Source organism: Cryptomeria japonica, chromosome 8 (assembly GCF_030272615.1).
Source record: "Cryptomeria japonica chromosome 8, Sugi_1.0, whole genome shotgun sequence".
Classification (NCBI taxonomy): domain Eukaryota; kingdom Viridiplantae; phylum Streptophyta; class Pinopsida; order Cupressales; family Cupressaceae; genus Cryptomeria; species Cryptomeria japonica.
Window position 1 is genome coordinate 725,399,715 of NC_081412.1, and position 10,832 is coordinate 725,410,546.

Below are 10,832 nucleotides of genomic sequence, written 5' to 3' on the forward strand. Positions count from 1 at the left end.
ATGAGTAGGTTCTGGCAGAGAATTAATTGATAAATAATAAATAGGATAGAAAATCTGTTAGCTTGGTTTTGAATGGTTCATTATTGAAATGGTAACCATTCAAATTTACTGTCCGTCTTAAGTTTTTCTATCAATTCAGAAGTCCTGTTTTTCTGTCTCATCCCTTTCAATTTATAAAGTTTGTGTAAATAGCTTTCTTGCAAATTGTGTTTATTTGGTTGGTACATTTTAAGCTTAAAATTATCCAACACAAGTTAGGTTGTTATGCATATGCATATATGTATTAAATTGACTGCAATCGTTGCATGATATGTACAAAATGGATTTGTTGAAAAGGCTTTAGAAACTTTCAAGCAAAAGCAATTGGCAGGTGTAAATACAAATTCCACAACCTTTGCCAACATCCTTCCTGCTTATGCCAAAGTGGGAGCTTTGGAATAGGGTGTAGATATCATTCAAAGCATAATGGTTGGGGGATTTTTATTCAGATAATATAGTTAGAAATGCGTAAAATGTGGGAGCATAGAAAAGGCATGCAAAATGCGTCAAAGAGATACCATCTCATGCAATGCAATGATTGCAGAATATTCTCAGAATGGATATTTTTTATTTCAAGGATGAACTTAATCTTTGAATTAATGAAGCACTCTGGAACATATCCTGACATTGCAAGCTTTGCTTGTGTTTTTTGTGCAGGCAACCATGCAGGTTTAGTGGATGAAAGTTGTGCATACTTCAATCACATGAGTGACCATTGCTGAACTACACCTACAATTGATCATTATGTGTGCATGGTTGACCTTCTTGCTCGTGCTGGCTATCTTGAGGACACCTTAAACTTTATCATTTAGATGCCAGTTAAACCTGTGGTGGTTTTGTGGATGTGTTTTCTTGGTGCCTGAAGAGCACATATGCACATAGGCTTAGGAATATTTACAACGATGCTGCTATTGTGGTTTGCTCCATGGTTGATCATGTTTCACTGTGTCATCATCTATATCCTTCCTGCCTGTACCAAAATGGAAGCTTTGGAAAAGAGTATAGACAGCCATCAAAGCATTGAGCATAGAGAAATTTTGTCAGATGTTGTAGTTGCCACTACCCTAGTTGATATGTATGCAAAATGTGGAAGCATAGACAAAGCACATGACCTGTTTAAGAAAATGTCTCAAAGAAAAGTGATCTCATGGAATGCCATGATTGAAGGATTATTTTCCGATAGTGCATATCAAATTTTCATCTAGATGTCTCACCCCCAATTTACAAAACCAGATCTGCACTATGAGAAAGGATTTGTAAACATAAACAATTACAAATACAATACTCACGACTGTTCATTCTACTAGGTAGTAGATTACTCTGAAAGAAATAATTAAATTTTCATATTGTAGTGAGCAAAAACCCTGCTGTAACAATCTCCCTCTCAATGCTGAAGATAAAGGGCACATTTATAATTGTTAATTCTTGTGTTAAACCAATAATGCTCATCAATTTGTTAATTGTTATTATGGATGATTGCATATACAACACTCACCACAATTCACTCAGCTAGGTAGTAGATTCCTCTAAAAGAGATGAATTAAATTTTCATATCCTAAGGAGGAAAAACTAAGCTCTAACAAAATACCCTTAAATTCCAAACATAGAAAATATTTACAATTTTAAATTCTCACCCAACACCAATAATACTTGTCACTTTCCTTCCATATATGTCGAACCTTTGGTGAAGATAAACAAAATATATGCAATTGTATATTCCGACCCAACAATAACTCTTATCAGTTTCCTACTCTACAAAACACTGGGAAAAATGTGGTCTCATGGCTTGCAATGATTGCAGGATATGCACAAAAAGAATTTGTTGAAAAAGCTTTCAAAACTTTCAAGCAAATGCAATTGGCAGGTGTGAAGCCAGATTTAACAACCTTTGCCAGCACCCTTCCTACCTGTGATAAAATGGGAGCTCTGGAACAGCATATGGAAATCCATCAAAGCATGATGAAGGTGGATTTTTGTCAAGTATAATTGCTGGAAATGTTTTGGTAGATGTGTATGCAAATGGAGAAGGGCTTACTGGTCTGCTGCATGCCACAGTAAGCCCTGTCTCCTTTGGTAAAGGTATGATCTTGGCTTTGATTTCTTTCTTTGATTAGTTGAATATTTGGGTTAAGCGTTTTGGAATTTGTCAGTTGTTTTACTGGTTGGTTTATGTTCTGGTGCCTGGTTTTGAAGTCTTCTTGGTGGTTTGAGAAATAATAATCAATGGCGTCATTGTTTAAAATAATTGTGCAGAATAGTGGATGGTTTGTTAGGTGTGGATATTGATAATTTATACGCTGGTGTGCCTGGAAATTCACTGAGTGATGTGAACAGCTGCTGACCACAACCCAACAATTTATGATTGTTAGCAGATGAGACATATTTAGTAGTCTCCTAGTAGTAGCAATTGGAAATATTATCAGAGTCTGAGTTTCATACACCTTTACGGACAACATCACTGGCAACAGCAACAAAATCTCAATGCCTGAGATTGACAGAAAAAAATACCGGAGTCAGACAGGAGGAAAATTCAGTGGGGTTTCGCCACATAATATAGCCTATCAGCTAAATATGATATTCTTGAACAGGCTGTGCAGGCTGATCAGCCTATTGAGTTTGAAATTACACGACCAGAACAATGACAAGATGGGCGGCAGCAATAGGAGTTATTCTCTTCCTATTGGTACCTTGGATTTTGATATGTAAATGGAGAGAAATAATATCAGATGCTGCTAGAATTGAACAGTGATTTTGGGATGTTTTGTCAATGTTGACTATTGAAATACTACTAAAATCATGCTTTGCTAATTATGTTGTATTGTTCAGACTTGTGCTCATAAGCATCGGTTTTGTATGTATGTGTTGGATAACTAGGATATTAGACTATTTTACCTTTATCTTGAGGTAGTTGGTGTGGTCTATTTGACACGCCTTACACTGTAACCTGCAATTTTTAGTAATCTATCATCAAATTCGTGTAATATTTTTTGTTCAATGTTTTCAGATGCTAATAAAACATTATTTTACTTAGGATTTGACTGATGTTAATTTTATGCAAGCTCCCATCTTATAAAAAATCAACCAAATGTCTCCATGATAGAGGCAGAGCTAGTATTTGAGATATCAACTTCGGAGGGCTGCTAACAAATCTTGGAAGTCAAAAGTTAAATCTCTTGAGTATCGACATTTAAAACATTTCTGTATTTAAGATATTTAAGCTAGTAGCATATACCACTGTATAACTCCTAGATATGTTAAATAGCACAAATATAACTACTCATTGAGGTTATCTTGAACTAACTAAACACAACATAAGTCAAATCCGACAAAACTTCAAAATCGAATAAAAAAACCCATAAAAACCCCTACTTACCAGCATTGATTATTCTAATTTCTGTTAACAAGATTGAAGTTTCTTGTAGGCCCCTTCAAACTTGGCAGCCCAATTCAAATAAGCTCTAGAATCATTTTCCAAAATTCTATCGATAAGCCACTTTTTTCTATTTCAAAAGCTTGGGGTGTTTCTACACCAAAATTTATGGTCTTGCAGCGTACAACACCTACCAAACTCAAAGCCAAAAATGATTCCAAATTAATACCAGGGAGAATCAACATAGTCTTGACAAATCTCTCACCAAATGGTGCTTTTATTTAGAAAGAGGGTGGGAGTCCACAGATGAAATATTCACAACTCAACAAAGGCAATGAAGGCTGTCCAAGATGTTCTCTTATTTCTCACACATCTGACAATAACCATAACAGCATATGTTCATTCCACCAACACATCAAATAGTAATACAATTTCGAAAGTCAAGTGTAGTTGCTTCTCACCACCATCTTTGAACAAAACAAGGAATTTCAATTCATTCATCCTCTATTCAAAGTCAATGATGATGCATATACAGCATAATTCTCTTAGATCTTAAATCTCTTTAACTGAACTTTCAATTTTGTCCCTCCATTTTATTTATACAAAACTTGTTATCAGGGTTTGTGTGGCCAATTTGCGCCAAGTGCTATGAGAACAATATATTTTTAAGGAGATACAACCTTCTGCAAAAATATATTCAACATACATCTCAATTACACAACAGGAGATTCAATTCATGAAACGCCTCACACTCATCCCCAAATAGCATTCACCAGTTTAAAGCCAGGCAATACACAGCTTCTCCCATATGCAGACCAAAGGCTGTTAAGTTAAACTATCTTATCATTTATCAGTTTTACACATCGATTGAGGAAAGGCGGTGTTTTTCCACGACAATTATCTCGATTCCCTTTTACATCTGCAACATGTCAGTTCCCCATAACACCGCCTTTCCTCACTTGATGTGTTATGGGGAACTGACATGTTGCAGATGTAAAAGGAAATCGAGATAATTGTCGTGGAAAAAACACCGCCTTTCCTCACTTGAAGTGTAAAACTGATAAATGAACCTGCTATGCAACCAGTTTGGAACCAATGAAGATCTAATACAAATTATGGGCTCTAAGAAAAAATTTGCATTAATCCACCCATGGAGTTTTAACTTTTATCTAACAAATAACTTTGTTCTAAGTCATCTCTCCCAAATTTGATTAATGCTCATAACATCGGATAACAAGGCACGGTTACAACCCTCCATCCCCCTCAGCTGCCATTGTAAAAACACTTATCGGTGTAAAAATAAGTGGAAGGTTATAATATTAAAGTATGACTATTGTGATTAATAACAAGCTCATAACTATTAAGACGCAGGTGGCTCTGTTGTCCACTCGTAAATGTTGGCGTCACCAGTGTGTTATAACTCTATTGACACTCAGAAATGTCGATGTCACCAATGTGGCTTAGTTCAATTCAGAGCTCGAGAAGGAATTTCATATAAATTTAGAGCGCACGGTTATGATGTACCACGTTTATTAGGCAGAGCTCATAGAGGAGTAACAAGCATCATCCTCCACCCCTGGTAATTGAAGACGCAGAAGTATGAAAATTGATCAAACTTATATGATAGCATTGGCATGCACATGTTTCTCTACTTTATAAATTATAAGTAATTAAAGTGAACTAGAAAGAAATAAAACAACTCAATGACTAAAAAGAGAAGGATTCATATCCCACCTGCACCAGGATTGAAACAACATATTAGAACCCTAGTAAAATAATGAAGCCATAAAGCACATTTTATCAACATAGTAAGATCCACAATAAGAAAACAACGTTGTGCAAGAATGTTCATCTTATTTTTTTAATGACCATAGAGAAAAGAGAATACAGAAGAAAAAAGTCATATTCAGTTAAACTAGTGTTTGCCCATCTAAAATACACTTAAAGTTAATTTGTTTCCGGTTGAGTTTTGAAATTTGAGTTGGTAGCCGTGGAGAGGTATTCCTTCTTCAGAGCAGGAAGAAAATGATGATTATGTTTTTCTATGTATATGTAAATAGAAGTACGTATTGTGAGGAAATTTCTGTTGTTCCGATAAACTATATTCCTTTGATTATTATGTATTTCTAGATATATTATATTCCTTATTCAGTAGATATATTATATTGGTGTAACAATTATGAACTACATTGATATGAAACCCGTGCCAACAAAACTCAATAATGTTGCCCAAAAACCCATTGCCTCGCCTAGCAATTACGAAGAGAAAAGAAAAGAAAAAAAGAGAAAAAATTTCAATTGCAAAACCAACCATTTCCATAATCATAAACTAGCCCTGAATTCGACAGCAAAGCATACCTTCTTATATAACCAAAACAGGGGCAGTTTTCCGCACAGAAAAAGACACCCACAATCTATTTTCAACCCGTTATCACAAAATCATCTAGAACCCACCAAACGATTCCCAATTCCTCCAAACCCAATGTCACAAAACACCGAAATTGGACCACAGAGACTGCAGGCAGATGGCCCGTGTTTTAGTTCTGAAACCCTATAATGCAATATTGTGTGCCTTGTAGCCTGTTTTACTCTTTACAAACATCTGTTCCCTCGCAGCAACGAATTATTCTGCAACGGAGGCTCGCAAATTTTCAATTTTGAAGTTTATATATGTGAGTATTTTTGCGTGATGTGCAGAGTACAATCGGTGCAGAGCGATGGAATTATGAATGGACAATCGTATAGAAGAAAATATATATATTGAATGAAGGCTGAAAAAAATGCCCTCGTTCGTTTTTTCTGCAAAGGACGCAATGCAGAGAGTCTCACACGAAAATGCAAAAAAAATGAGTCGCGGTAAAATTGTAAATTCTTTGCTTTTTCCGGTATCTGCTTTTCCAATTTTATATACCAGAGTTAAATTAGGGGTTTTTTAAATATGAAGTACACTTGTCACCGGTACTCCTATTAGTGAAAAGGTGTAGGCCCTTAATGCAATAAGGTTAAATTTGAAATCGAACTGCCAGATGCTTAAAACAGTTTGGCAGATATATTTAGTTATTTACATTAATTTGTGTGAAGTTGTTGTTTATGATTTTTTATTTAATTTTTTTTTTTCATATTATATTTTTTACATCAGAATCATTCTTTAAATAGGTTTAGTTTTTCATTATTAATTAAGATTAGTTCTTTTGTTAAGGTTTTTATTTCTCTACAAAATTAAGTTGTATTTATAGTTTTGTTAGGTGAATAGAATTATTTGCATGGTTTAGCTTTCTAACTTTTAATTCAATATCACCCACTTCTTAGGCCAACTCTTGAATGTTATTGATCAAATTGTGAACCTAAGTTCGGACTTAATTGTTAATCTTAGTTACATCAATTGTATTCTTTATTTGGTGTATTTTCAATCTTGTTCTATATGACATGGAGTTTGACTTTTATCAAAGAACTCTATTGTTTTTCCTTCTATCTATTTATATATTGTTCTATATTGTCCTTATCTACATGTTTATTACACGTATATGTGTGCCTACCTCCATTTAGTCATTTTCCACTTACATTTCATTTTTATTGGGTTATATAATAAGTGTATTATCATGTGAGTGACCACGTAATAGCACAATTTTCCCTTTCCAATAGAAAATTCAAAATTCAAATTTGACCAATTGGCCTCCCTCACCCTTCTACCTTGAGTTGACTAAACACTCTTTTAACATAAAATTGATGTTATGTACTAGAAGGTGAGGAAATTTAATACATTTTGTTCTAATAATGAAGCCTAATATAATGTCCATTGATTTTAGAGAGAATCGGATCTAAATCAAAAATATTTCAAATTCTTAAAATAAAAAGAGTAAATAATCTATATATTCAGCTACTTGCTTTCTATTTTTTGTACTATTCAATTTTGGAGGATTTTTCTAAGGAAAGGCTTCTTTTGATTTAGTAATAGTTATTTAATGTATTTTTAAATGTGACTAGTCCCCGATAATTTTGATAAAGAAGAGAATAAGATCATATATCAATAAAAGTTATAAAGCAAAACACTACTAATTGCTAGGAAGATTCTAGATCATAGGTTAGATCCATGACCATAAAGTCATCCCAAACCTTGTTAGGATTAAGGTGTGAGTATGATCATTATCAAGGAAGAAATGGGAAATTTAATCCATTCCTCTATGAATTGTCATCCAAGTAATTAAATGTAACATTTATATTTTCAACTAATAGAATGGACAAGAATTGTTTTAACATTTCTTTGATTATCGTGAGTGTCTTTTTTTGTGAGAGCATGTAAAGTGGGGTCTCTTCCTTATTGCTTGCATGCTAGGTAACGTGTGATATACTACGGGTTCAAGTGGTTGTTTGTGTGAGGTTGCTTGATGGGACTCTTCTTAAGTTAAGTCTTTTGATGTGGTGTTGCATCACTTTTTACAATCTCAAGTATAATCTTCTCATATATCTTACCAAAGTCCTCATTATTTTCACATTATTCAAACAAAGCCTCCTAATGATGAAAGTACCCGAGTGAGCTACTATAACCATGATAAAATCAACTTATCACAATTAATGCTTCTATCACAATATTGTTAATGTTGGTGCCCCACCATCTTTACCCAAAAAGAATTTTAGTCTAAATTGGTTTAACCCATGTGTGCATTTACATTCTTTGAATAAACCTCTTATAATCGATTAAAGATTCCATATGTGGCTTGTCATGGTTTGAATTTTGTCTAAAATGTTGCCACGTGTTATCCCTTTGTTGTTTACTATGTACCCATACTAGTGAATCTTTTAAAAAATATATATAAGACTTGGTCATTAATTGTATATCTAAGTGTCATTGGGTTCTTAGGGATGTCTCTACTCTCATACTTTTCTTGCAAACCCTGACAACCTATCAATCCCTTGTAAAAAAATGGTTTAAGTGTGAGATTATTAATCTATTTAGATGTCCAAGTTGTGATAAATTTCATCCCAAGTTTGATTCTGATGAGGTTTTCCTTTGAAAGTTTCCTTTGTTAGGTTGTTGGCCTTGGTTGTTGAGTGGTATCCTTCACCTTGAATTATTGATTCTTTCATCCCTGATCACTTTCCTTTGTACCTTCGTTCCTTTTATTTTCTATTGGGTCATCGAGCTTGGTTGTAACTTATTCTCTGCCCTAACTCTTGATGAAGTCTTCCTTGTAAACCTTTTTGTATGTTATTTTTGCCAAGGTATTGAGCATCTCTTGATGGTCATACCATTTTCATCACTCCCTATAGGTCTAAGGTTTGATCATTTTCCTCTAATCCTTCTAAGTATCAATCCTTAAAAATTTCCCATCCTTTATTACCATTCCTATTCATGCTCTATTTCCCCAATCCTCACTAGTTCAAAATACTTTCCTAAGTGTTTTGGTTGTCTAGATTTAGCCCTACTATTTTTTTATCAATTTCCTTTGTGACTCATATAAATGGCATTAAAAGTCACATGATCACTAGAAAGTATCCGACATGAAAAAATATTGATAGTTGATAACACTATATTTTCTCTACTTTAGAGAATTCAAGCATGGTTTTGGTACAAATTTGAAGTGTTTTCTCTAACTATTTGTTGTAGGTAATTAGGGTTCCATTAATGTACTGATATGACCCTACACAGGTACCAGAGGGAACCTAGAATGACATTATTCATTGTTATTTTATTATGTTATTGGATGCTATGGTCATGCCAATTTCTTTGTTGGGGGTTCATTCTTTATTGTAGTTGAATTTTTACACCATTTTGAGCTATTTATCAACATATTTTATGGATTTCACAGTGTCATCCTTCACATATTTTTTGGCATGATGAATTATCTCAGTGGTAGATGATCTTTGTGGCTATATTTTTCTCATTGATTGGCATGTTCTTTGATTGCAAGATAATATTTTCAATGATTGTGGATGTGTCTATGATGTTTGTGGTTTGGTTTCTCACTATGCACTCTATTACTCTAATTTTTGTGCCCTAGTTACCTCTATATGTAAAGGTTTTGTGTTTCATTGAAAGGGACAGGGCATATTTTCTTTGGATATAGCTCATTCAAGTCACACCATAGACAATTTGTAAAATCAAGGTTTATGAATGTAATACAAACTTGAATTTGTATATGATGTATGGTAATTTTGTAAATTATATTTAATAAGTCCATGTGACGTCTTTTATATTGATCATGTTTTTTGTCTCCTTGGTTTTTCAAGATTCTTAGGGGACTCATGGAATCCCTAGGTTCATGCTTTGTTTCTTTATATTATTCTTATGTTAGTTCACACTTAAAGGGTGCCATAAAATCATCTTATATTGTGTAGTTCATAAAATGGTAAGAAATATTTCAATATTGATATGTGGGTGATCAAATAGCAATTCAAGAGGATTTTAGATAGCATTGGCACAAGTGATAATGGAAAAAATATTGAAAATCTAATTTTTGGGGTATTTTCTATGTTTTAGTAAATTGCATTTTCAAAGGTCTATGGGGCGAAATTCGGGGTTGTAACTATTGTTGGCCCCTTAAATTTGGCTAGTCAATTTAAAGGAATAAAATTAGAACCCTTGGAGATATTTCCGATGGTGTAAGCGGTTCCATATTTCAAGCACAGAGTGAAGAGTTATGGTCATGCAAAGTTGGAGTAATAAAATTTATAGTTTTTTGATATTTTGATTTTAATGTAATTATCCATGTCTAGATTGTTCATTTCGAATTCCAAATGGCTGTGGTGACTATTGGAATTCATTACAAACTATATAAATAGAATTTTGAAAACAAATGAACTACCTTTTGAGCTACATACATCTCTATACGAGTTTGTTGTTCTCAATTTTATTGTTTAAGGGAGCTACAATATTGCAAGTTGCACGCCAAGTATTGTAATCCAATTCTATAATTCAGATCAATGGGGCTTTTGAACTAGTTATGTATAACTAAGCAAAGGCTACATCATTGGGATAAAAGGCAATGTGACAGTTTAAGTTCTACAAGATAGAGCCATGTTGATCAAAGACATTTTAATATTAGTGCCTTCTCCCTTGGGGTTTTGTTTAAATTTGACTATGTGTTGTGGGATTAGACACTGGTTTGACAATTGAAAGCTACTTATATACCTATTAAATTAAAAATTAGAAAGTATAATCTTTTGTGTTGTATCATGATAAATTGGGTTTTCTTTCCATCAGTCATGAATTCAATGCCATTAATTTATCGAGCCTTTAGGGAAACTACTAACACTATATCCATAAAGGATTTGTGTGTGATGTTATTTATTAGGAAAATGGTTTTTGTGAGAAAATAAATATATGCATATTTTAAGGATGAATAACCATTATATATCTAGAGCCATATCATTTGTTCTAACTACCTAGAGATTTATCATCATGTCAATTGTATTTATTTCTTCA

General features: G+C 33.5%; 1 protein-coding gene across 1 annotated transcript in view; it reads right to left on the reverse strand.

Annotated features, from left to right (window-relative positions):
- The window catches only part of LOC131046750 (autophagy-related protein 9), a 39,241-nt gene extending 32,969 nt beyond the window's left edge, over positions 1 to 6,272 (reverse strand). Inside the window, exon 1 of the mRNA XM_057980538.2 lies at positions 5,768 to 6,272. The gene's annotated coding sequence lies outside the window, so the exon portion shown is untranslated. The remainder of the gene's footprint in view (positions 1 to 5,767) is intronic.
- Between the last annotated feature and the right edge of the window lie 4,560 nt (positions 6,273 to 10,832).